The sequence below is a fragment of the Lissotriton helveticus genome, chromosome 4_2 (genome assembly GCF_964261635.1).
Source record: "Lissotriton helveticus chromosome 4_2, aLisHel1.1, whole genome shotgun sequence".
Classification (NCBI taxonomy): Eukaryota; Metazoa; Chordata; class Amphibia; order Caudata; family Salamandridae; genus Lissotriton; species Lissotriton helveticus.
In genome coordinates, this window is record NC_136064.1 from 47,467,994 (window position 1) to 47,492,473 (window position 24,480).

Sequence of the window (24,480 nt, forward strand, 5' to 3'; positions counted from 1 at the left end):
TGCTCCACCAAGAGGTGGCAGGCCTTTGTGCTCAGATGGACGCGCTCTAACTTCCTTTTTCAAACTTTGGTGGGAGGGACTTTTGTTGAGGGTGGAGAGGTTGGGAATCGGGAAGGGTAGCTGGGGATTTAGTTGGACTTTATTTTCTTTGGACATTGGTTGGGGTGATTTAATTATTTGTTTGGGGAGAGGGTTGGGTCTATTGTGGGTGGGGAGGGTGGGTTTTATTTTGGGAAAAATCTGTTGTTTGTGTTTTACTTTGCACTGCTTTCACCGCATATGGTTTTTAAAATAATCCACTTATCAAAGTATATACCAGTTAGTTATACCCTTGCCCTACTACCCTCTGTTAACTACTTTGACCACTAAAGGGGTATGCCTATGCCTACATTGCCTACAACAACATATATTAAACATGTTTTAATCTTCAGAACACTGTAGTTACTAACTAAATTAGTTCACTTCACTTCACTTCATAGTTCTCTTACCTGAATAGATCATCTAATGGCTGCTACCTCTCTCCATCTACCATAACCTTATTTCAGGATTTCCCAAGGTGCCTTCTTAATGGTGCCTGTAGTAGCAGGCTAGTGTGCTCACAGGGAAGACATCACAAGTGAGGCTCAGCCACACTGAAGTGAAATCCAACTGTAGAATTAATCAGAAGGATAATCTATCACAGGCAACTAGATTGAAAGGGAACACAGAGTTAGTGAGTTATTTATATCATAACTTATCAAAGACTGATACAAGACTACCACTAAGATACAAAGACCTGATAGTATAATACAATCTAGCAGTAGTAACATCTTCTGAACAATAGGAAAATATACTATTTAAGTCAGGAGAAGTTGACTCATGACAAAGTTAAACATTTATGCAACACAAGGCCTGAATAATGATGTTGATGAATGATATTATATATGTAAATTATGTTACCCTTTTATGTGTGTGTGGGGCTGGTGTGGGCTATTGCTCAGGTAACAGAAGATCTCAGAGTGATTTGGTGTTACTTTCACTTCATCCACACTACCAAGTGGGCAAATTATTTATGATATAAATTCATAAGTCACTCCTTAGTATGTTTCACACAGTCTGGCGGAAGAGGGTTAGGGTGTTGATGATTGGATAGGAATGGGTAGTCAGGGAAATGTGTGACAAAGATAAACACTATGTAGCAACAATATTCATAAGGTAGATTGGCAGCACATCATCATCAAATCTTATGCAGAAGGAAATGAAGGAACGACTATGCAATAAAATACACTGCAAACAGTCCTTCAGCCGCAGAGACCCAAGTTATTATATAGCTAAATGTTCTGCCATCTAGGTTTTAAAAATACAAATTTATGGAGGATGTGCACACAGTTCTAAAAATTATGATGGTTAGAAGAAAAATGATACTGTGTATAAATTAGGCCTGGACACTAAACTCCACTCCACTGGTGGAGTTCACAGAGTTTTGCCCAAAGCTTGGAGCATGGAGTTCAGCAAAAACTCTGCCAGCCACTGCAGAGTAGAGTTTGTTGCCCACCTCACACAATCCTGGAACAAATCCCCAAGCTGACACATTACTAAGTAGGCCAAAATAGTAACTAACTAATTACTCCAATTACAGCACACTTAACTGTAATCAGTTTGCACAAAAACCTCTATTAAAGCAGATAAACTGCCTCATTAAAATTGAGCCGGCATTTAGCTCACCTGAAGCACATATCTGTTTTCAGAGACAGGCAGGACCTGTTCTGAGAGCTGACTAGATACTAATTCCCAGAGAATTAGGGTGAAGTACTCAGGATATTGAAGTGGGCAACATCTGCACATAAGATCTATTATTAACTTTAAAGCCAAAGTGAATTATAGTTTGCAACCCGTAATTACACCGGGCCATTCTTCGTTCTTGTGCCTTGCACATAACACCGAGTCTGAATTCAATTATTCATGCTACTTTAAATCGGTCTAATTTTTCATACATAGTGTTTCAAATTACAAGGTGTGTGAAATTATAGCCTTTTATCATATCTCATTGAGGTTTCTCGCTGCCCCAGCACCTCATTCGCATCATTCATAGACCCTTTCCAATTTGAAGCCCAGTTCAGATTAATGAAAACATTTTCTTATACACAGTTTTGTTTATGTTTTTCAGTCTTCTATAACATTCCACATTTAAATTGTGAGTTTCACGGACATTCAATGAATAATAAGTAGGCAAATGAAAAAATAAATAAAATGAGCAAAGGATTCAGATATTGCCTCATCCTTCCTCAGTGAAGGATATGGGGCTGCTGCCTTGGTAAACCTCAGAGTGCACAATTTGCTCTGGAGGCAAAGGCATTTGTGCGGAGTGTTTTGTGATTTTTGACATGACTGCACGGCTCAACTCAGGGCCCTCAATGAATTGACACTGGTGCACGCCGCTGACAGGCAGGGAGTCAGGTAAAAATGGAATACTGATTAAAACATTAATTCTAGTGTTTGCATATGGCAGGCAGGGGGTTCAGGGAGGAATTAAATCATCCTTAAAATGAATGCTGGTGTGTGCCTATGGCAGGCAGGTGGTTCAGTGGAAAATTAGCAATGACAATCCTTAAAAAATTTATGATGGGGTGTAGCACAGATGGCAGGCATGGGTTGGAGAAAAAGATTACAATCTTAAAAATAAATAAATAACATTTTAAAAATAATAAAAACAATATTAAATAATAAAAATGACTTGCTGGTGTATTAGAGGACTATGAGAAATCCACTGAGCGGCAAGGAGGTTCAGGAGAAAAATGAAAAATGTGCTTCTATTATTAAACACTGTTCATTTCATATACCATAGAGATACTCAAGCACATTAATCCGATTTCATGGGAAAAAGTAAATAAAATTAACAGAAAACAGATAGGCATAGCACTCTTCTGTCAGTCGTCCTAGAAAATGGGTTTGAAAACTGGAGAAGAATGATTTAACACACTGGCTGGCTACAGAAAATGGCTGCTAGCCACATGGTCAAACAACAACTACAAGCAAGGAGGCATGTTGAACACAACAAAGAACACATGCAGGCCTCTGACAAAAGCATGCTGGCTGGCTACACAAAATGGCCACAGGCCACATGGCCCAACAACAACTGCAAGCAAGGAGGCATGGTAGACACAGCAAAGAGTACATGCAGGCCTATGACAAAAGCACACTGCCCGGATACACAAAATGACCGATCCACATGGACAAACAACAACTACAAGCAAGCAAGGAAGGATGAACAACAAAGAACACATGCCGGCCTCTGGCAAAAGGACACTGTCTGGCTAAACAAAATGGCCAACAGCCACATGGCCGAACAACCCTTGTGAACACCTCAAAGAACACATGCCGGCCTCTGGCAAAAGCACATTGGCTGGCTACACACAATGGCCACATGGTCAAACAACAACTACAAGCAAGGGGGCATGGACAAAAGAAGAACACCCGCAGGCCTATGGAAAAAGCACACTGTCTGGATAAACACAATGGCCATAAGCCACATAGTCAAACAACAACTACAAGCAAGGTGGCATGTTGGATGCAACAAAAAACACATGGAGGCCTGTGGCAAAAGTACACTTTGTGGCTAACCAAAATGGTCATTGGTCGCCTGGTCAAACAACAAGCAAGGAGGCATGGACAACAAAGAACACATGCAGGCCTGTGGACACTGACTACACAAAATGGCCCTTGGCCACAGAACAAAGACAAATAGTGGCCTATGGCAAACACACACATACTGGCCAGACAAAGAAGGCATAGCAAACAATAAAAAATACACTACCATTAAATCAGCAATACCAAAAACAAAAATGAAGTGAGCCATAAAATATTTTCAAACAACACACATCCTCTCAAGGCATCAAATGTTATTACCCCCACCAAAATACACTTTTTTGCAGAAAAAAAGTAAAATCGACGTCTTCAATTCAATTCAATGCCATTCTTGGCCTAAATGATGTTTAACAACACATTCCACAGAAACAGTTGTTACAAGTACCAAATGACTAGTACTGGCTAGATGGCCACATAGTCACACAAATGAATAGTGCACATTTAACACATTTGTAGAAAAGTTACTGAACTGTGCAACATTTTTCCAATATAAAAAATAAAAAATGAAATGCAAAAAAGTAACTACACCCCTACTGCAACCCCAGGCCACCCGTCACAACCACAATCAAATTCAGTACATGTACATATAAATATAATATAAATACTGGTGTGTAATCTCTATCAAACAAATCATACTCTTTTACAAAAGTTTTTTATCTTACTTGTGACATCACAAAATCAGAGTTCTTAATAATCCAATGGTATATTTGCAGCAGGAATCGCAGAGAAATAGAGTGATCTTTCCAACTTGAAATTCAAATGAAAAGTGACCAGGATATGGACAAAGCACTGGTAGGAGGCTGCTGGACAGCAAGAGGGATTTAGAGTCTATGGGGCACTTCCTTCTTGTTGAAACAAAAAGCAAAGTAAAAATGCTTTTGCACTAAAATAAAACCTGAACGTTCTGTTGGAGGAGAATATTCACTCGAAAACATCTTTTCTAATTTATTTAGCTGCTTCTCGAGTAGTAAAGCTCATCAAGAAGCTGCATCGGCTGCTCGCCAACACCACAACAATGACACCTGAAGGCTTCATGGCGACCAGAAGCTGTACTAGCGGCTAGCAAATCTTGCATGTGTGTGCTAGGAGCTGGCAAATTTCATCAGGCTCACCAGCACACTAACACAAGTCTTACATGCGCTAATGGGATTATAATTCCACCACATACAGTATGGTGGAATTTAGTGGGAACTCAGTGTTACAAGCATAGGTCTAAATTAACACATTTCACCAACTCCGCAAGCAGAGTTATAATTTCGTCTGGGCCTACATTAAATATGAACACTTTACTGTGCAACACCTTCCCCAAAATGGTTTAGAGTGAAGTAGTAATAATAAACATGACCACTTTAGTGTCCAATACTTTCCCTGAATTGGTTCAGATTGGAGTGGGAACAATGTGTCCTATTCAGTGTTCAAAATCTTCCCCAAAATTGTTTAGATTGGAGTGGGAATAATAAATATAGCCACTATAGCACCCAACTTCTTCCTATCAATGGTGTGGATTGGAGTAGTAGTAGTAAATATGACCACTTTAGTGTCTAACTCTTTCCTCAAAATGGTTTTGATTGGTGTGGTAATAGTTATTGTGCCTACTTTAGTGTTTCACAACTTCCCCAAAATGGTTTAGAGTTTATAGAAAATAGTAAATAGGAGCACTTTAGTGTCCAACACCTTCACCAACATGCTTTAGAGTGAAGTGGAAATAGTAAATATGACCATTTTAGTGTCCCACACCTTCCCCAAAATGGTTTAGAATGGAGTAGGAGTAGTAAACTTGACCCGTCTGATGTCCAACACCCACCCCAAAATAGTTTAGATTGGAGTGAGATAGGAAATATGACCACTTTAGTGCTCAACAGTTTCTCATATTGGCTTAGATTGGAGTGGGGATTGTTAACATGCACCATTTAGTCTCCAACACCCTCATCAAAATGGTTTGGATTGAAGTGGGAATTGTACATGTGGCCCCTCTAGTGTCCAACACTTTCTCCAAAATGGTTAGGATTGGAGAGGGGCTAATCATTGTGACCCCTCTAGTGTCCAACTTCTTCCCCAAAATGGTTTAGATTGGATGGGGAATAGTTAATGTGACCACTTTAATGTCTAATATCTTCATCATATGTATTACTTACAGTATGTATAGTAGAAGCAGGGTAAAACATTTTGTATAGTGAATGACACGTGTTGTTTTTTGTTTTTCATATTGTATATGTTGACATTTATGTAAACACATATATACTTTATAAATGTAAAAATCAATCAATAAATCAATCAATCATGTAAAGCGCAGCTTATCACCCGTAAGGCTGCTGCATGTGTTAATCGGAGAGCCAGGTCTTGAGCCCGTTCCTTGACTTGGCGCTGAGGTGTTAGAAGGAGCCTTCTCCGGTGCAGCAGCGGCAGATGCGAATAACCTGTGTGAGGGTGAATTGGGCAGAGCAGAGGTTCCTGGGTGTTTCGCTGTCCAGGAAGATACCAAGGATGCTGGCATGATCTTTTGAAGTAGGGGTGGGTCCAAGGTCCGACTCCCACCAGTAGTCATTTCAGAGGGAGGTGTGTCTGCCTAAGATCAGAACTTCAGTTGCGTCCGTGTTGAGGTTCAGGCAGTTGTTCTTCAGTCACGTTGAGACGTTCTTCAAACAGTTGTTTGAAATTGGTCTTACTCGTGGAGGGGCTTCTGAGAGCAAGAGGACAAGTTAGGTTTCGTCAGCATAGGAGATAATGTTGATGCTGTGAGTATTGATGATGTCTGCTGGTTGAGTCATGTTGATGTTGAAGAGGGTAGAACTGAGGGATGAGCCTTGGGGGATGCCGCAGGGGGTGTGCTTGGGTTGCAAGGTGAAGTGGGGAAGATGGATTCTCTGAGTGCTCCCCATGAGAAAAGGTGCCATCCATCTAAGCGCGGTGTCTCTGATTCCACCCTGGTGCAGTCAATCGATAAGTGTATGGTGGGAGATGGGGCTGGAAGCTGCGGTGACTGTGGGTTAGCTAGCTACTTGTCGGCCCATGGTGGTCCCTGTCATTGCCACCCCGTGGCTGTGCAGAAAAGCAAAGGAGATGCTAGAGATATTTCGTGTAAGGGCAGGAGGAGCCACCACCCCCAAAACCTATGCCAACAGTGGCCCTCCCCTCCCGTGCTACGCCACTGTGCAGAGAGGTTGAGTAGGACCAATGCGGCAAATTATCCTGTTTGGAGTACGGTGCGGATGTCGTCTGGTGCGGCAATCAGGGCAGTCTCTGTGCTGTGCTTGGCTCTGAATCTTGATTTTGCGAGTTCCAGTAGGTTGTTTCTCTCCAGGTGTTTAGTGAGTTGGAGGTTTATCGTTTCCCTTTGGTGGGAAACGGGAGCAGCTAAATGGGGCAGTGGTTCTGAAGCTCGCTGGGGTCTGCAGAAGGCAACTTGAGGAGGAGTCTGACCTCTGCGTGTTTCCAGGTATCAGGAAAGGTGGCTGTGGTGATGAAGGCGTTTAGGATGGTGGTGAGCTGGTGGCTGATCTTGTACCTTCTGAGGTTGAAAATGTTGTGGGTAAATGGGTCGGAGGGTGTTCCAGAGTGGATGGAGTTCATTAGGGTATGATGTATTTTTACAGCCCAATGATTCTCTTGCAGCCTTAGCCAACATGTGTTTCGTCGCCTTTTTGGGAAATGATCCCACGACTTCTTCAGGGCTATTGTACTACTTTATGGAGTCCTAAGGGGCTAAGGCTGCAAGAGATTAATTGGGCTGTAAAAAGACATCATCTACTGAAGAAAGCAAATATTAAGACTACAGAACCAAAGAAGACGGCTGTTGATTTATGTTACTGTCACTTAACTATACACTTAACTATAATATTAATATTAATGTTAATTGTACTTGTAGAGAGCTAACTGATACCCGAAGGTGTCCTGGCTCTGTGAGAAGACCTACTATCAGCTTAAAAACGGGACATATCCAGTTATGTTGTAAACAACCAAGTTTTCAGTGCCTTTCTAAAGGGCAGGAGGTTGGGAATGTTCAGGGGTAGTGAGTTCCAGGATTTCACCGCATTTGTCGTGAAACTCCTTCCACCCCAATTCGCTTTTTTTACTCGCGGAATACTGATGAGCGTTTGGTCGGCTGACCGCAGTGCTCTATTTGGTTTATACCAGGTAAAGCGTTGTTGGAGAAATTTTGGCCCTATGCCATGAAGAGCTTTAAATGCAAGGCAAAGTGCCTTGAATTTAGTGCGTTTGCTGACCGTAAGCCAATGAAGCTGTTTAATTTTGTTCGAAATGGATTTAAATTTGCGTGTGGCTGTTATAAGTCTTGCGGCTGCATTTTGTAACATCTGCAGCTTGTTCATTGATCCTTTTTGAACAGTAAGGTAGAGACTATTGCAATAATCTAGTCTTGACATTATAAGGGCTGATACCACTGTTTGTTGTGTTTCCTTAGGTAATAGGGGCATGTTTTTTTTGCATGATTTAAGGATGTACGATGTGGTGGAAGCAACCTGATTTATTTAGTCCTTAAAGTACATTTTGTCATCGATCAAGATTCCAAGATTCTTGACCTTTTTTATAGGGACTGGCAGCGATCCCATCTCTTCAGGCCAGCAATTGGGAGTCCAGAAATTGGGGTCATTACCATAGAGGACCTCCACCGTCTTACCGGAGTTTAACTTTAAGCAATTCTGAGACATCCAAGCTCCTACTGCTTTCATGCAATCCTTTAATTTTGTTGCTGTTTCATGTAGATTTTCCGGTAGAAGAGACACGACGATTTGAGTATCATCGGCTTATGATGTTTGGGAAAACCCAAAGCTTTGAATTAAGGGGGCTAAGGAGGACACATAGACATTGAACAATGTCGGGCTTATTGATGATCCCTGTGGCACAACACATGGCAAGGAGAAAGGTATAGCCTTAAATTCATCTAGGGTCACAGTTTGGGTTCTGTCTATGGGAAAGGAATTAAGAAGTTTCCATGCGTTGTTTTTTGATTCCTAATTTGTCCAGTCGGTCCATCAACAGATCGCGATGGACCGTGTTGAAAGCCGCAGATAAATCCAGCATAATCAATACGGCTTTCCCCCGTGATCTAGAATGGTTCTGATCTCTTCTGTGGACTTAAAAGAGTGCTGTCTCTGTACTGTGGGCCTCTCTAAAACCATATTGAGTTGGATCAAGAGCCTGTGTGTCCTGTACGAACCTGTAAAGCTGGGAGTTCATGTTACTTTCTATGAGTTTTGCAGGAAGGGGTAGCCTGGAAATCGATCTAAAACTGTTAGGATCATTGGTGTCCAGATTTGTCTTTTTTAAAAGAGGTAGAATGGATGCGTGTTTCCATTCCTTAGGGAAATATCCCCCCTTATAGATTCTGTTAAATATGTTAGTCAGCTGTATTGCAACGGGTCCAGCTGCTATTTTAACAATAGAGCAAGGGCATGGATCAGTTGGGGAGCCTGATTTGGCCTTATTCAGAAGTTTAAGGGTATCATCTACCTCTAATGTAGAAAAGACGTTGAGAGTTGGGCTAGCAGGATTAGTAGTCTGCCAGTCATCATTTGGATTAGTACTCTGGTCAGACGATGAAAAAGTTTGGAAAATGTTGTTGACTTTGTCAAACAAGCCACAAGCAATATTATTGCATAGCTCCTGACTAGCCACTATTGGCGGCGTCTGGGGATGGGCCAAGGATTTCACAATTTTAAAAAGTTCTTTCGGTGAATTTTTTGCTGAAGCAATTTTATTGCTAAAAAATTCTTGTTTTGAACCTTTGAGAAGTTGTTTATAGAGTGACAGTCCTGTTTTATATTCCTTTTTATCATTTTCTGTATAGCCTCCCCTCCAAGTCCTCTCCAGGCGTTTGCGGGCTAGCTTTTGGTCTTTCAACTCCTTCGAGTACCATGGTGCGGAGGGGTGTTGTCTAGTATGGCTATGGCTTTTTAGGGGGGCTAGCTTGTTTCCTGTGGATTCTAGCCATTTAGAGTAAGTCCTATTGGCCTCGTCCAGATTGCTAGGAATGGGGGTGGTAGAGTCCGTTAGAGTTTGGACAAGACCTTCCTCTTTTATCTTGTTCCAAGCTCTATTTTCGGTGTTTTTGGTCTTACAGCTAACTTCCTTGTTTTTCGATCAGGAGTCCAGAGTTCAAAAATAATAGCTGAATGGTCAGACCATACTAGAGGCAGAATTTTTATTCCTGAAATGTGTGGATTATTGGAGAAAAACCCATCTAGGGTGTGACCAGCTTGATGCGTGGCCCCTTGAACTAATTGTTCCAGATTCCCACCTCTCATGGTATCCAATAAATTCAAGGTATCAGGGTCCAAAGGTAATTCCAGATGATAATTAAAATCGCCCAGAATGGTATAGGACTCTGAGCATATACCCCTTTCTATTATACTACTAAGTAGAGTAGGAACAAGGCCTCTTGGGCCTGGTGCTCTGTAGAGGAGGGTGCCTCTAAAAGAATAGTACTGGGAAAGTTTGAGGCAAAATTCAAGTGCTTCACAATCCTCTATCGCTAGCGGATTGAAGGATGCCATGATCGAATGGTGATAGATGATGGCAAGGCCTCCTCCACGTTTATGTTGTCTGTTGAGGGTATAGCTAATGTAGTCAGGGGGGTGGTTTTAACTAGATCAGGTCCGGATGCCATGTCAGTCCATGTCTCTGTAATGAAAGCCACATGTATGCTCTCCTCCGTAATAAGGGAGGCATTTTCTATGATATGTTTCACGAGAGACCTAGCATTAAACAGAGCAAAGTTCCAGGGACATTTAAGGGCATCCAGAGTAGTGGTCAGTCGAGTAGGGCATCTATCACGAACCGGCTTAATAATAAAATTAGGTATAGTGACTTTACACCCTTCACAACCGACTGAACTCATTGGGCGTATGGTATCAGGTGGATGGAACATCTGTGGTTGTTGGGAGTGAGGTTAAGCTTTAGTATTTCTTCTCCTGAATATTTTATCTTAGGCGTTATATCTACCACGTTTGGTCCAGGGGGGTGGCACTGAGTACGGCCTGGCGCGGACGGGCGCAGACGGGCTTGCCTTAGGCGCGCCAGCAACGCGCCCGCTGTGCGCGTCCGCTGCGCAGTCGCTGCAGGGTGGTCTTAAGTAGGCTTTGGGGCATGAGGCCTGGCCCGCTAACCCTTACTACCCCCAAGATGGCCGCCTCGGTATCGGAAGTCCCGCTGAGAACTCGCGTTAAACTTCTAACCGAGGACGGTCAGTGTGCAAATAAGCAGAATATCAGTGCGGGTATTATTAAAACAATGTGACACCTTTTAAAACCAGCAAATAGTTTAAAAAGCAATACTCACAAACTTAACTTCTTCTTGGTCTCTCCCGGCTGAGCCTCAGGAGGACTTCTCAGTGTGCGGTCGCTGCAGGGCGGTCTTAAGTAGGTTTTGGGGCATGAGGCCTGGCCCGCTAACCCTTACTACCCCCAAGATGGCCGCCTCGGTGTCGGAAGTCCCGCTGAGAACTCGCGTTAAGCTTCTAACCGAGGACGGTCAGTGTGCAAATAAGCAGAATATCAGTGCGGGTATTATTAAAACAATGTGACACCTTTTAAAACCAGCAAATAGTTTAAAAAGCAATACTCACAAACGTAAATTCTTCTTGGTCTCTCCCGGCTGAGCCTCAGGAGGACTTCTAAGTGCGCGGTCGCTGCAGGGCGGTCTTAAGTAGGTTTTGGGGCATGAGGCCTGGCCCGCTAACCCTTGTTACCCCCAAGATGGCCGCCTCGGTGTCAGAAGTCCCGCTGAGAACTCGCGGTAAACTTCTAACCGAGGACGGTCAGTGTGCAAATAAGCAGAATATCAGTGCGGGTATTATTAAAACAATGTGACACCTTTTAAAACCAGCAAATAGTTTAAAAAGAAATATTCACAATCGTAACCTCTTCTTGGTCTCTCCCGGCTGAGCCTCAGGAGGACTTCTCAGTGCGCGGTCGCTGCAGGGCGGTCTTAAGTAGGTTTTGGGGCATGAGGCCTGGCCCGCTAACCCTTACTGCCCCCAAGATGTCCGCCTCGATGTCCGAAGTCCCGCTGAGAACTTGCGGTAAACTTCTAACCGAGGACGGTTAGTGTGCAAATAAGCAAAATATCAGTGCGGGTATACACTTTGAGCGTGGGCAGGGGATTATGTATACATTTCATGTGTTCTGTGACCGCATATCAGGGAATAGGGTGGCTTTCCCTACCTCTTTAGCACTGCATACAATTTTGACTGTATGAAATACTTTATGTGGAGAGTGCCATTCTCTTCTAACATTACACCCAAATTGCAGTAGAGGAGTTCATTAGGGTAGTTGTGTATGGTGTACTGAGTTGTTCCCATGTGGTGAGCTGATGGTCAGCGGCAGTGGTCATCGGAGTGGGGATGCTGAGGAGGTCAGTGGGTTGCGGATTGAAGTTGCTGTATATGGTGGCTATCTTGTTGTAGAAGTGGTCAGGGAGGGCATCACAGAGTTTCTGTGTGGTAGGGACCAGGATTTCAGTGGCTGACAGGCAAGTGAACTCTCTGCCAGGAGGAGATAGCCACCCCAAACCAATTTGCAGACATGGGCCACTTTTTTAACTATCCAATTCAGTCAGTCAGTCAGTCAAACGTCTTTATTTCAATTTAAAATCATGAAAGACAATAGTAAATGCAGTAGAAATACACTTTGTAAAAGGTTTGACAATTTTAACATAAAAATGTCTTATACAGCATTATGTTACAACTCCTTGATAAATCATGTTATATAATAAATAGATTAAAACTGATAAAATACACTCCTACAAGGATTACCACCTGGGATGTCCAAAATTCCAAAGTTCTATATGCAGACCAGTGACGTTACTTTCGATTCTATACAATAAAGTGCAAAGATGGATACTAAAACTATCCTACTGGGCTTCAAGCAACAATTAGCTCATATACCTCTCTTTGAAACTAATCACCCACACCCAGCCTAAAAATTTAGGAACAGCAATCACTACGGACTCATTGGTAGACGTTTTTAAAATCCTGAGCGCCTCACAACTGGACCTAGTGCCCAAAATTGAGCATAAGGGTTTCAACCATCTAGCTCAAGGGTTACAGGCAAACAGAATATGAGCCAAAGACTCGTTATAGTTAGGGCAAAATAAGCATTTACTACTATTAGTAGTGAACCATTTACTGGTATATGCATTGGTAGGAATAGAGCCCACCCTAAACTGGTTATACAGTTTCCTGTCTTTGGGGGAGGTGATTAAATGCCAATACCCTCCGAGTTCCACTTCATCCTTTAACTCAAGAAAGTCTCGGGATAGGGAAGGACCAGTTAAGGCAGCACACCGCTTCATAGCAAGCGAGTTCCAATAAGCTGCTTTGAAGTCACTCTGTGATGGAAAAGCACTGTCAGCATCGGATGTCCATAGACTGCTCATCCTCATCTCACAGAGAGTGGCTTTAACTCGCCTTAGCCACAGAATTGTATTCATACCGTCTGCCTTCCTAACTTCTATAAGAGCCTGAGCATAGTGGCTGAGCTCCGAGGTAATCCAGAGTCTTCTCCAGTATGCTACAGGCCTAAAATGTGCCACAGCCTCATCTGAGTAACAACCCAGATCCAAAAATAAGGGTAATACCGGGGTGGACTGTGGAAGGCCAATTGAGGCCCTCAAAAATTTAGTTTCAGCTTTCACCAAAGGGTCTAAATTGGCAAAAGCCCACAGTTCAGCCCTGTACAGAATCGAAGCTCTTATTTTTTAGGGAGTATATTTTTAATACAGGAGCGATTGGTTTAGTGTATGAAGATCGCTGCTCCTTCAACAGGGCACCTGAAAGTTGGGCATGCTTGACCGTGAGCAAATCTATCTGTGGCTTCCAGCTAAGTTTGCTACCAATGGTTACTCCCAAGTAAGTAAAGTTCTCTGTCTGTTCTAGCGTACCATCCTTCATGTCAACTCTACCCCTGATGCACTTATATTTGTGTAGGACCATTTATTCTGTTTTATCTACATTCACAACAAGATCAAAACTTCTCGAATCTCCCAAGGGCAGGTTGAAGTCTCTTACGTGTCTTGGAGAGTACGAGGGTGTCATCTGCAAACATAAGCAGCTGGATCCTCAACCCAGCTAAACTAGACGCATCCGTAGAATAATTCTGAAAGTACTGAACCACCCCATTAATATATAAAGAAAAGAGGGTTGGTGCTAGAACGCACCCCTGTCGAACCCCCTTTTTTACAGGGAATCTTTGAGTGGTACACCCCTGCACGTCCCATCGCACCAGCGTGTAATTAGCATCATGTAACATGACTAGGAAGGCGAGGATATCAAGTGGCATACCTAGTATTAAAAAGGTTTTCCACATTTTGCAGCGGGGTACAAGGTCAAAAGCCAACTTGAGGTCGACGAAAGTTGCATATATTGTACCTCCCCCTAACACTACAGTGCGCCAGTAGATCAATATAAACCTGAACACCTGGTCAATGGTACTGGTACAGGAGCGGAAACCCGCCTGGAGTGGAGCCAAGATGTCGTGCTCCGCAATCCATGACTAGATTCGGCTCAGTACCAGCCTAGCAGCAACTTTTTGGATACAATCGGTAAGGCTTATCGGCCTAGTATTGCCTGGCTGGGAGCAGTCTCCTTTCTTATAAATTGGGAGTATTTCTGCGCCTGCCCATGTACCTGGCATAGGTGCTACACTTGCTATGGAATTCACAAGGAGCTCAATATAGGATGCCCAGTTAGGTATATCTTGGAGAAACAGGTCTGCGGGGATACAGTCGGGTCCTGGCACCCTACCTCTTGGGACGGACAGTAGTGCACTTTCCACCTCTTTCTTGGTAAAGTACAGAGTGGAAGTGGGGGGGGGATCAAATGACTCATGAGCTTCCTCTGGAAGTGCAAACTGGGCTTTAAAGTGCAATACCCACTGGCCTGGAGCTACATGATTTACCGGCACTCTAGTTGGCACACCACTGCCCCATTTCACCAAATGCCAGAAGGTAGACATTCTTCTGCCCAAACATGCCTTATGCAACTCAACCCAGTGCTGCTCATCCCAGTTCCTTTTGGCTCAATGTTGAGCCGCCTTATAAGATGACCTTGCCATACATGTATCATCCCTATTCTTGGACCTAATTGCCCTAGTCAGGATTCTAAAGGCTGCGCAGCACGATTGGTCACACCAGGCGGCTGCCTTTAAACCGGAGTGAATCGATTTTTTTTTATGTTTAGTAATAAAAAAAACTTAAGCTGGTCAAACAGTTCTCCGTGGATCATAGAATTAATCTCAGCTTGGCTAGCACATGCCTGGAGCTTGCCCAGTGCTCTTGCCATCAAAGTGACCATTTGATTCTGGTGCTCTACTTTTTTGATCACATTTGACCATTTCACTCTCCTGGTGTCGTTGGTCAAGTATGCTTCTACATGATCAGTATGTGGTGCCGAACAAACACCAAGGGGAGTGCGTGCAGGGTACAGGGAGAACACCAACGGGTTGTGGTCACTCTCAGTACATTGACAGACCACCATGTCAATTAAATTGGGCCACAATTCCTTATTTAACAGGATGTAGTCAATGCGACTACGAAGGGAACCGGTTTCAAAAGTATGCGTACCCTGCTTATCTGAAGTTGTTTTCCCGTTGGCAGCCCTAACTGGAGGGCAGCCCCTGTCCATTTTTTAATAGGAGGGAGATGGAGGGCAGAAATAGACCACTCTACATCCTCCTCTGAGCTAAGATTTACATCATAAAGGTTCAGGGGTTCAAAAGTACAGTTAAAATAGCCAGCTATTATCAGAATACGATAATCCCTATTTTCTATTAAGAATTCGCCTAAAAAAATCAACATTGGGAGAAGCTTTCCCCTCTCAATCAATCAATCAATCAGGGGTTTGTTAAAGCGCGACTACTCACCCGTAAGGGTCTCAAGGCGCTAGGGGTGGGGGGGTGCAGGTTCCATTCCATCAAGGAGGGGGTCTGTCGAAGAGCCAGGTTTTGAGGTTTCTTGCGAAGATGGGGAGCGATGTTGTCTGTCTGAGGTGGAGCGGAAGGGCGTTCCATGCTTTGGCAGCGAGGAAGGAGAAGGAGCGGCCTCCCGATCTGGTCTTTCTGGTGCGGGGGACCACGGCGTAGGAGAGCTGGGCTGATCGTAGGGTCCTTTGGGGTGCGTGGAATTTGAGTCGGCTGTTCAGGTATGCTGGTCCGGTGCCGTGGAGGGCCTTGTGTGCGTGGGTGAGCATCTTAAAGGTGATTCTCGCCTCGACGGGGAGCCAGTGGAGTGTGCGCAGGTGCTGGGAGATGTGGCAGTGTTTTGGCAGGTTGAGGACCAGTCTTGCGGCGGCGTTCTGGATGTTCTGTAGCTTGCGGATGAGGTTTTTGTTTATTCCGGCGTAGAGTGCGTTGCCGTAGTCGAGTCTGCTGGTGACCAGGGCGTGAGTGACTGTCTTTCGGTGTTCGAGGGGGATCCATTTGAAGGTCTTATGAAGGAGGTGGAGGGTGTGGAAGCAGGAAGATGAGACAGAGTTGATCTGGCGGTCCATTTTGAGCTCGGAGTCCAGGATGATTCCCAGGTTGCGTGCGTGGTCTGTGGGGGTTGGCGGGTTTCCGAGGGCGGTGGGCCACCAGGTGTCGCTCCAGGCGTGGGGGTTTGGGCCCATGATGAGTACTTCTGTTTTGTTGGTGATTAGTTGTAGGCAGCTGTTTTTCATCCATTTGGCGACGGCTTCCATGCCTTCTCGAAAGTTGCGTCTGGCGGTGTTGGGCTCGTTGGATAGGGAGAGGATGAGCTTGGTGTCGTCTGCGTATGACACGATGTTGAGTCCGTAGGTTCTGACGATGGGGGCAAGAGGAGCCATGTAGATGTTGAAGAGCGTCGGGCTGAGGGAGGAGCCCGGGGGGACTCCGCAGGTGGTAGGTGTGGGGTCCGAGTGGAAAGGGGGGAGCCTGACCCGCTGCATCCTGCTGGAGAGGAAGGAGCAGATCCAGTCGAGGGCCTTGTCCTGGATTCCTGCGTCATAGAGTCTGCGTATTAGGGTGCGGTGGGAGACTGTGTCGAACGCCACTGATAGGTCGAGGAGGATGAGGGCTACTGTTTCTCCTTTGTCCAGTAGCGTGCGGATGTCGTCTGTTGCGGCGAGGAGGGCGGTTTCCGTACTGTGGTTTTTTCTGAAGCCGGATTGGGAGGAGTCGAGGATGTTGTGTTCTTCAATGAATGTGGCGAGTTGGCTGTTGATGGATTTCTCTATGACTTTCGCTGGGAACGGGAGCAGGGAGATGGGTCTGTAGTTTTTGAGGTCGATGGGGTCCGCTGATGGTTTCTTTAGGAGGGGGTTCACCTCGGCGTGTTTCCAGTCGTCGGGGAACGAGGCAGTCGCCAGGGAGCTGTTGATGGTGTGGCGGAGCATGGGTGCCATGGTGTTGGCGGCTCTGTTGAAGATGTGGTGGGGGCAGGGGTCCGTGGGGGCCCCTGAGAGGATTGACTTCATTGTCTTCAGTGTGTCTTCGGTGGTGAGGGCTGTCCAGTCATCAATCGCTGGTTTCCGGGTGTCGGGGCTGGTTGGTGAGGGTTCAGTGTGTTGGTTGTCTTCATTGAAGTTGTCGTAGATGCTCTTGATTTTGTGGTGGAAAAAGGTGCTGAGTTTGTCGCAGAGGTCTTGTGAGGGAGGGATGTTAGTAGACTCGCTGGTGGGTTGGGCGAACTCCTTGATGATGCTGAAGAGTTCCTTGCTGTTGTGTGCGTGGGTGGAGATTCTGTCTTCAATCGCTTTTTTCCTCGTTTCTCTGATGAGTTGATGGTGGGCTTCTGTGGATTGGGTGTTTCTCCAGGCCTTTTCAAGGCGGCGGCATGTGCGCCTGGATTCTCGAAGTTCGGTGGTAAACCATCTGGCTTTCTTGGCACGGGTATTGTTGTTTTTCTTGAGGGGGGCTATGGTGTTGGTGCTGTCCGAGATCCATCTATGCAGGGTTCGGGCTGCGGTGTTGGGGTCGTCGTTTTCCGCGATGGTTGGGGTGGAGTTGTTGAGTGAGGAGGTGAGCTGGTCGTCGGTGATTTTGGTCCAGTTTCTTTGTGGAAGCAGGTGCTGGTGTCTGTGGATGGTGGGTGTTCTGAAGGTGAAGTGGACGCAACGATGGTCGGTCCATGGGAGTTCGGTGGTGTGGCTGAAGGTGATGGAGTTTCCTGTAGTGAAGAGGGGGTGTCCTGCTGAGTGCGTGGGCTCGGTCACGATCTGGCGGAGTCCAATGTTGTGGAGGTTGTCCAGGAGGCATGTGGTGTTGGAGTCCAGTTGATTGTCGAGGTGGAAGTTGAGGTCTCCCAGCAGGGTGTTGTTGGTGGATGCGATGGCCTGCGGGGAGATAATGTCCGTGATGGAGTTGGCGAAGGGTCTTCGGGGTCCAGGGGGTCGGTAGATGAGGGTTCCTTGGAGGGCGGCGGTGGGGCTGGCCAGTATCTTGAAGTGAAGGTGTTCCATCAGTTCTGTGGGCTCGTCAGGGAGTGTGCTCAGGCGGAGGCTGGATTTGTGGACGATGGCGATTCCTCCTCCTGGGTGGGTGGGGCGGTCCTTCCTGGAGATCTTGTATCCTTGGGGGATGGCGATGGCGATGTCCGGTCCCGAGGTGGTGTTGGTCCAGGTTTCGGTGAAGAATGCTACGTCCGGGGTGGTGCTGTCAAGTAGGTCCCAGATTTCTGTGGCGTATTTGTGAAGGGATCGGACGTTGAGGAGGATGCATTGCAGGGTCTTCGGTTCGGTTGTGTTCTTGTGGGCGGGTTGTGCTGGGTCGTGTTCTTGGCGGTGCTGCAGGTGTGCCGGCAGCGGTGACAGCTGAACGGTCCACGGGTGTCGGCTGCTGATGCTAGCTTGCAGTTGTTGTTGCAGCCTGGGTTGAGTGCGTGGAGTGCTGCTGGGTCGTAGCGTTGGCGGGGCGGAGGTCCAGGGTTCCTGGTGCTGGTCGCGGACGGGTCGCAGACAGGCGCAGACGTGCTTGCCTTTGACGCGCCTTCGGTGCACCAGCGTGGCCGCCATGAAGTAGGGGTCAGGGAGGGCTGGACAGCTGGGAGGCGGGAGCGGGGAGAAGAGCTGGATCGGGCCGGTCGCACTGGGGGGGAGGGGCCGCGGGGCCAGCAGCGGTGGGGAAAGGTAAAGGGAGGAAAGAAGGGATAAAGAAAAAGGGAAAATAAGCAGAAATAAGGCACAAAAGAGCAGAGATGCAGAAAAGAGCAGAAAGGTGAAAGATAAGAAAGGGTAGAAAAAACGAGTGAAGGAGCAGAGGGAGAGAAAGGGAAAATGGGCAGAAATAAGGCACAAAAGAGGAGAGATGCAGAAAGGTGAAAGATAGAAAGAGTAGAAAACCGAGTGAAGGAGCAGAGTGAGAGAAAGGAGACAGAGGTCCACTGGACCACCAGGGATGAGGCGCAGGGAAACCTGCGGGTGGAGGAGGGCCTCGATCACCAACACTCAAGAGTGCAGGGGCAGGGGCACCTCACTTAATGGTGGAGCTGCGAGGGTGGGAGAGCAATTTCACTGACAATGAGTCAGTGGTCTTGCTCGCCTGTCCCCGCAGTGGCCGCCATTAAGTAGGGGTCGGGGAGGGCTGGACAGCTGGGAGGCAGGAGCGGGGAGGTGAGCTGGATTGGGCCGGTCGCGCTGGGGGGGAGGGGCCGCGGGGGCAGCAGCGGCGGGGAAAGGTAAAGGGAGGAAAGAAGGGATAAAGAAAAAGGGAAAATAAGCAGAAATAAGGCACAAAAGAGCAGATATGCAGAAAAGATCAGAAAGGTGAAAGATAGAAAGGGTAGAAAAAACGAGTGAAGGAGCAGAGGGAGAGAAAGGGAAAATGGGCAGAAATAAGGCACAAAAGAGCAGAGATGCAGAAAGGTGCAGAAAGGTGAAAGATAGAAAGAGTAGAAAAACAGAGTGAAGGAGCAGAGTGAGAGAAAGGAGACAGAGGTCCACTGGACCACCAGGGATGAGGCGCAGGGAAACCTGCGGGTGGAGGAGGGCCTCGATCACCAACACTCAAGAGTGCAGGGGCAGGGGCACCTCACTTAATGGTGGAGCTGCGAGGGTGGGAGAGCAATTTCACTGACAATGAGTCAGTGGTCTTGCTCGCCTGTCCCCGCAGTGGCCGCCATTAAGTAGGGGTTGGGGAGGGCTGGACAGCTGGGAGGCGGGAGCGGGGAGGGGAGCTGGATTGGGCTGGTCGTGCTGGGGGGGGGGGCGCGGGGGCAGCAGCGGCGGGGAAAGGTAAAGGGAGGAAAGAAGGGATAAAGAAAAAGGGAAAATAAGCAGAAATAAGGCACAAAAGAGCAGAGATGCAGAAAAGAGCAGAAAGGTGAAAGATAGAACGGGTAGAAAAAACGAGTGAAGGAGCAGAGGGAGAGAAAGGGAAAATGGGCAGAAATAAGGCACAAAAGAGCAGAGGTGCAGAAAAGTGAAAGATAGAAAGGGTAGAAAAACGAGAGAAAACGAGTGAAGGAGCAGAGGGAGAGAAAGGGAAAATGGGCAGAAATAAGGCACAAAAGAGCAGAGATGCAGAAAGGTGCAGAAAGGTGAAAGATAGAAAGGGTAGAAAAACCGAGTGAAGGAGCAGAGTGAGAGATAGGAGACAGAGGTCCACTGGACCACCTGGGATGAGGCGCAGGGAAACCTGCGGGTGGAGGAGGGCCTCGATCACCAACACTCAAGAGTGCCGGGGCAGGGGCACCACACTTAATGGTGGAGCTGCGAGGGTGGGAGAGAAATTTCACTGACAATGAGTCAGTGGTCTTGCTCGCCTGTCCCCGCAGTGGCCGCCATTAAGTAGGGGTCGGGGAGGGCTGGACAGCTGGGAGGCGGGAGCGGGGAGGGGAGCTGGATTGGGCCGGTCGCGCTGGGGGGGAGGGCCCGCGGGGGCAGCAGCGGTGGGGAAAGGTAAAGGGAGGAAAGAAGGGATAAAGAAAAAGGGAAAATAAGCAGAAATAAGGCACAAAAGAGCAGAGATGCAGAAAAGAGCAGAAAGGTGAAAGATAGAAAGGGTAGAAAAAACGAGTGAAGGAGCAGAGGGAGAGAAAGGGAAAATAGGCAGAAATAAGGCACAAAAGAGCAGAGGTGCAGAAAGGTGAAAGATAGAAAGGGTAGAAAAACGAGAGAAAACGAGTGAAGGAGCAGAAGGAGAGAAAGGGAAAATGGGCAGAAATAAGGCACAAAAGAGCAGAGATGCAGAAAGGTGAAAGATAGAAAGAGTAGAAAACCGAGTGAAGGAGCAGAGGGAGAGAAAGGAGACAGAGGTCCACTGGACCACCAGGGATGAGGCGCAGGGAAACCTGCGGGTGGAGGAGGGCCTCGATCACCAACACTCAAGAGTGCAGGGGCAGGGGCACCTCACTTAATGGTGGAGCTGCGATGGTGGGAGAGCAATTTCACTGACAATGAGTCAGTGGTCTTGCTCCCCTCACGCACACCCCTTGCATAGACATTGATAAGTATCAAATTGGGAACTTTATCCTGCTGAATCCTTATTATTAAAATATCCCTGCTGTCAATGTGCAACTCTTCCCCCCTATATTGATTAGACAGTCTAACCCAGATTGTGAGCCCTCCCTTGGTAGTCCTCTCTGGCCCCCCTCCGCTCTCTTTGAAAAGTTTAGATAGCCCTGGCGGTGTACATAGTCGAGTGCCCAGGTTTCTTGTAAAATCAGTATATCTTGGCCCTCAATAATCAATCTACTGAAGCAGTTTTTGGTAAGAGCCCTGCTATGTTCCAGGACACCAGTATGAGACCTGCCGCGGGGCCTAAATTATTACTGCTACATGGAAGCTGACATGGACTAGTTACATCGACTACACCCATGGCCCCTACATAAGGGGAAATACCTGCAGATACCAGACCGCAGTCCCCTGCCTTGACCAGCCCGGTTGCAGTCTGAGCATTATCGCCTATGAAATTGGAAAAACTAATTGGTGTAAGGCCTCCTAGGGTAGTAGGGCCGGGAGCTCATCCACCCTCATCCGGCACTACAATTAGAGGGGGGAGTGTGCTATTGCTTGGAATTAATGTGAGTCAATCTATATCCTCTAAATTAGAGAGAATTTCATATCTGTTGTGTGTGGGGACCACATAGTCATAGGGGCCAGAAAGTTGGTCTATATCCATTGGGCCTGCCCTTCCTCTTGCTTGAGCTGGAGAGTTACGATAGAAGAAACCTAGTGCCAGAATGTTAATATTATCCTTGCTTAGGTGCCCGAACCCCGCCCTATCCAAAATGGTTTGGACAAGGCGCAGGGACCCAAAACGTATGGCCACGCAGTCTCCTCTAAAGGTTTTCGTAGATTTCCCAACACACGGAATCCTGCGTATCATTTTGAATTCCCTGAATAGAGCATTACCCACCCCGGATCTAGAATTCAACAGGTGAAGTGCTTTGTTATAAAGTATTGACCAATGTGCGTCTCACCTGAAGGAAGCACTGGCACATTCGATAGAATAACAGTGTAGTTAATAGCTTCAGGGGGGAGATGGAGAGACCTACCAATACTTGCAGACCCTCCTTGTGACAAAACCGGGGCTTGGCGGCCTACTGGTTCCCCTCGCAGTGATGCATTGACATTAGTAAAAAGTGTGCTCTGTGAGTTTATGATAGGGGCATTTTCTTGTTGATGTGAAGGGCAACTCTCCACACTAGTAGAAGGTCTAGGTTCTATCGTACTTGCTTGGGCAGGTACGTTGGGTCTGTCTGGCGCACTCTCTCTCACTAAGTTGGGTGAGGAGAGAAGGTGCTGCTCGATTATAGATAGTCTCCTGTCTATACCAGACAGCTTAAGTAATAGGGGATCAAGCATGGCGATGAAATTTTCTTCAAACTGTGTTAGGAGTGCAGCCTCAAAGATGCTAGGCGACTGTGTGTCACTAACCTTAGTTCTAACGTCTCCATCCCCCCTACATTCTAAGATTATAACGGGGATGCCACTTTTCGTTTCGCCATTTTACATTCCTGGTGCCTGGTTTTAGGTAAACCACACGCCTTACTTTTTTTATTGATGGATTCCCCTCCTAAAACCTGTTGAGACCTCGGTTGGCGGGTGAGAACTTTTACAGGGGTTGTGGGCGGTGATGATGGAGTGCTAAGTGTGACAGATGACCCATTTGTTTGGTGCTCTTGAGTGTTAGGGCTCCCCGGAAACATATTAGATGATGCAGTAGCTTCTAGGGTGACCCTGAGAGGATCTAGTGAAAGCCTCCTCTCGGTCAGCTCAATTTCGTGAATTAAGACTAACTCTGTCAGTGTCAGGAAAGCATCAAGTGTCCCTACAACACCAGGGCCCCCTCCCACCTTACACTTGCACTTGCTCATACTATCTGGGTAGCAGGGTAACAGCACACACAATCACTACAGTTATACAATTACAAACTATGAAAGATATAAAATGCTGACCAGTCTATAGTAAGATTGATGAAAGGGGGGTGGCCCAGCCCAGTCTCTTCCAGTCTCTGACGGGCTCAGACAGGCCCGTCCTTGGCCCGGGCTTCGCCCGCACGCGTCCCGCGCCGCGGGGTTAAGGCAGCGCTTTATAGCATGATCACCATGCCACCCCAAGCGGCAGCTGGGAGCAATGTGGTAATTAGGGGCCGCTGCACCCTGGGACAGCGAGTCCCACCAGGGTGTGCTGTTCGCAAGCCAAAGAGCTGCGGTGTCACAGAAAGCAGCCCAAGGTGTCAGCGCGACCAAAGGGAAAGTCACCAACAGCAAACAAAGCAAAAAGATTCCACAGGAGCTATCCAATTAATCCCTTCGGGGCTGATGACAAGCTCAGCTCGTCATGGGCGTAACCTACCCTACGCTGATGACGAGCTGAGCTCGTCACGTAACGCGGGTTTTTTAAAATCGCAGCGCGCAGCGGGAAAACCGCTAGCGCGCATGCGGTTAACTAATGTGGGCCACTTTAATTTTAGGGCCTAGGTCTATTTTCTGTCCTAGTACGACTCTGTACACTGCAGCTTTCAAATGAACCATCTAGTGAGTGTTTCACTTGCATAATACATTTTATACTAATCCATACTAATATAATAAAGAGAGAGCCCAAACGTTTGAAGCGGGTAATCTCGGGAACCACAGCACCAATCACAATACAGCGTTGGAAAGGGCAGTTGCAGCAGAAGGACATAGGCTATGCAGACGCCCACCATATACATTTAAACGGTAAAAGAACCGTGCCAGCAAAGAAGTCCCTTGTGGGAGTGTCTGCGTTGTGCTGTGGGCGTGTACTGGGGGCGTGACAAATGCTGGGGGCGTTTGGTATGTTCCGCCCTTCATGCCATGTCTCATATCGTGTGCTGTGGGCATGTGCTGGGGGCGTGGGCGTGTGCGGGGCGCGGGATTACATAAAAAAAAGCGAGCGTTATGCCCAATATTTTATTGTTTTTTCTTCCAGGTTCTGTATATTCCAGCTCCGGGCGTCCACCCTGCTCCCTTTAAATACCCCTGCACCCCATAATCATAACCCACACTTACTCCGAAAAATACCCCAACACCCTTAAACACTAACCCATCCTAACCCTATAAATATACCCTGTACCCCAAAACCCAAACCTATCCCTAAACCTTAAAAATACCCCTGTACCCCAAAACCCAAACCTAGCCCTGAACCCTATAAATACCCCTGTACCTCAAAACCCAAACCTACCCCTGAACCCTAAAAATACCCCTGTACCCCAAAACCCAAACCTAGCCCTGAACCCTAAAAATACCCCTGTAACCCAAAACCCAAACCTACCCCTGAACCCTAAAATACCCCTGTACCCCAAAACCCAAACTTAGCCCTGAACCCTTAAAATACCCCTGTACCCCAAAACCCAAACCTGCCCCTGAACCCTAAAAATACCCCTGTACCCCAAAACCCAAACCTAGCCCTGAACCATAAAA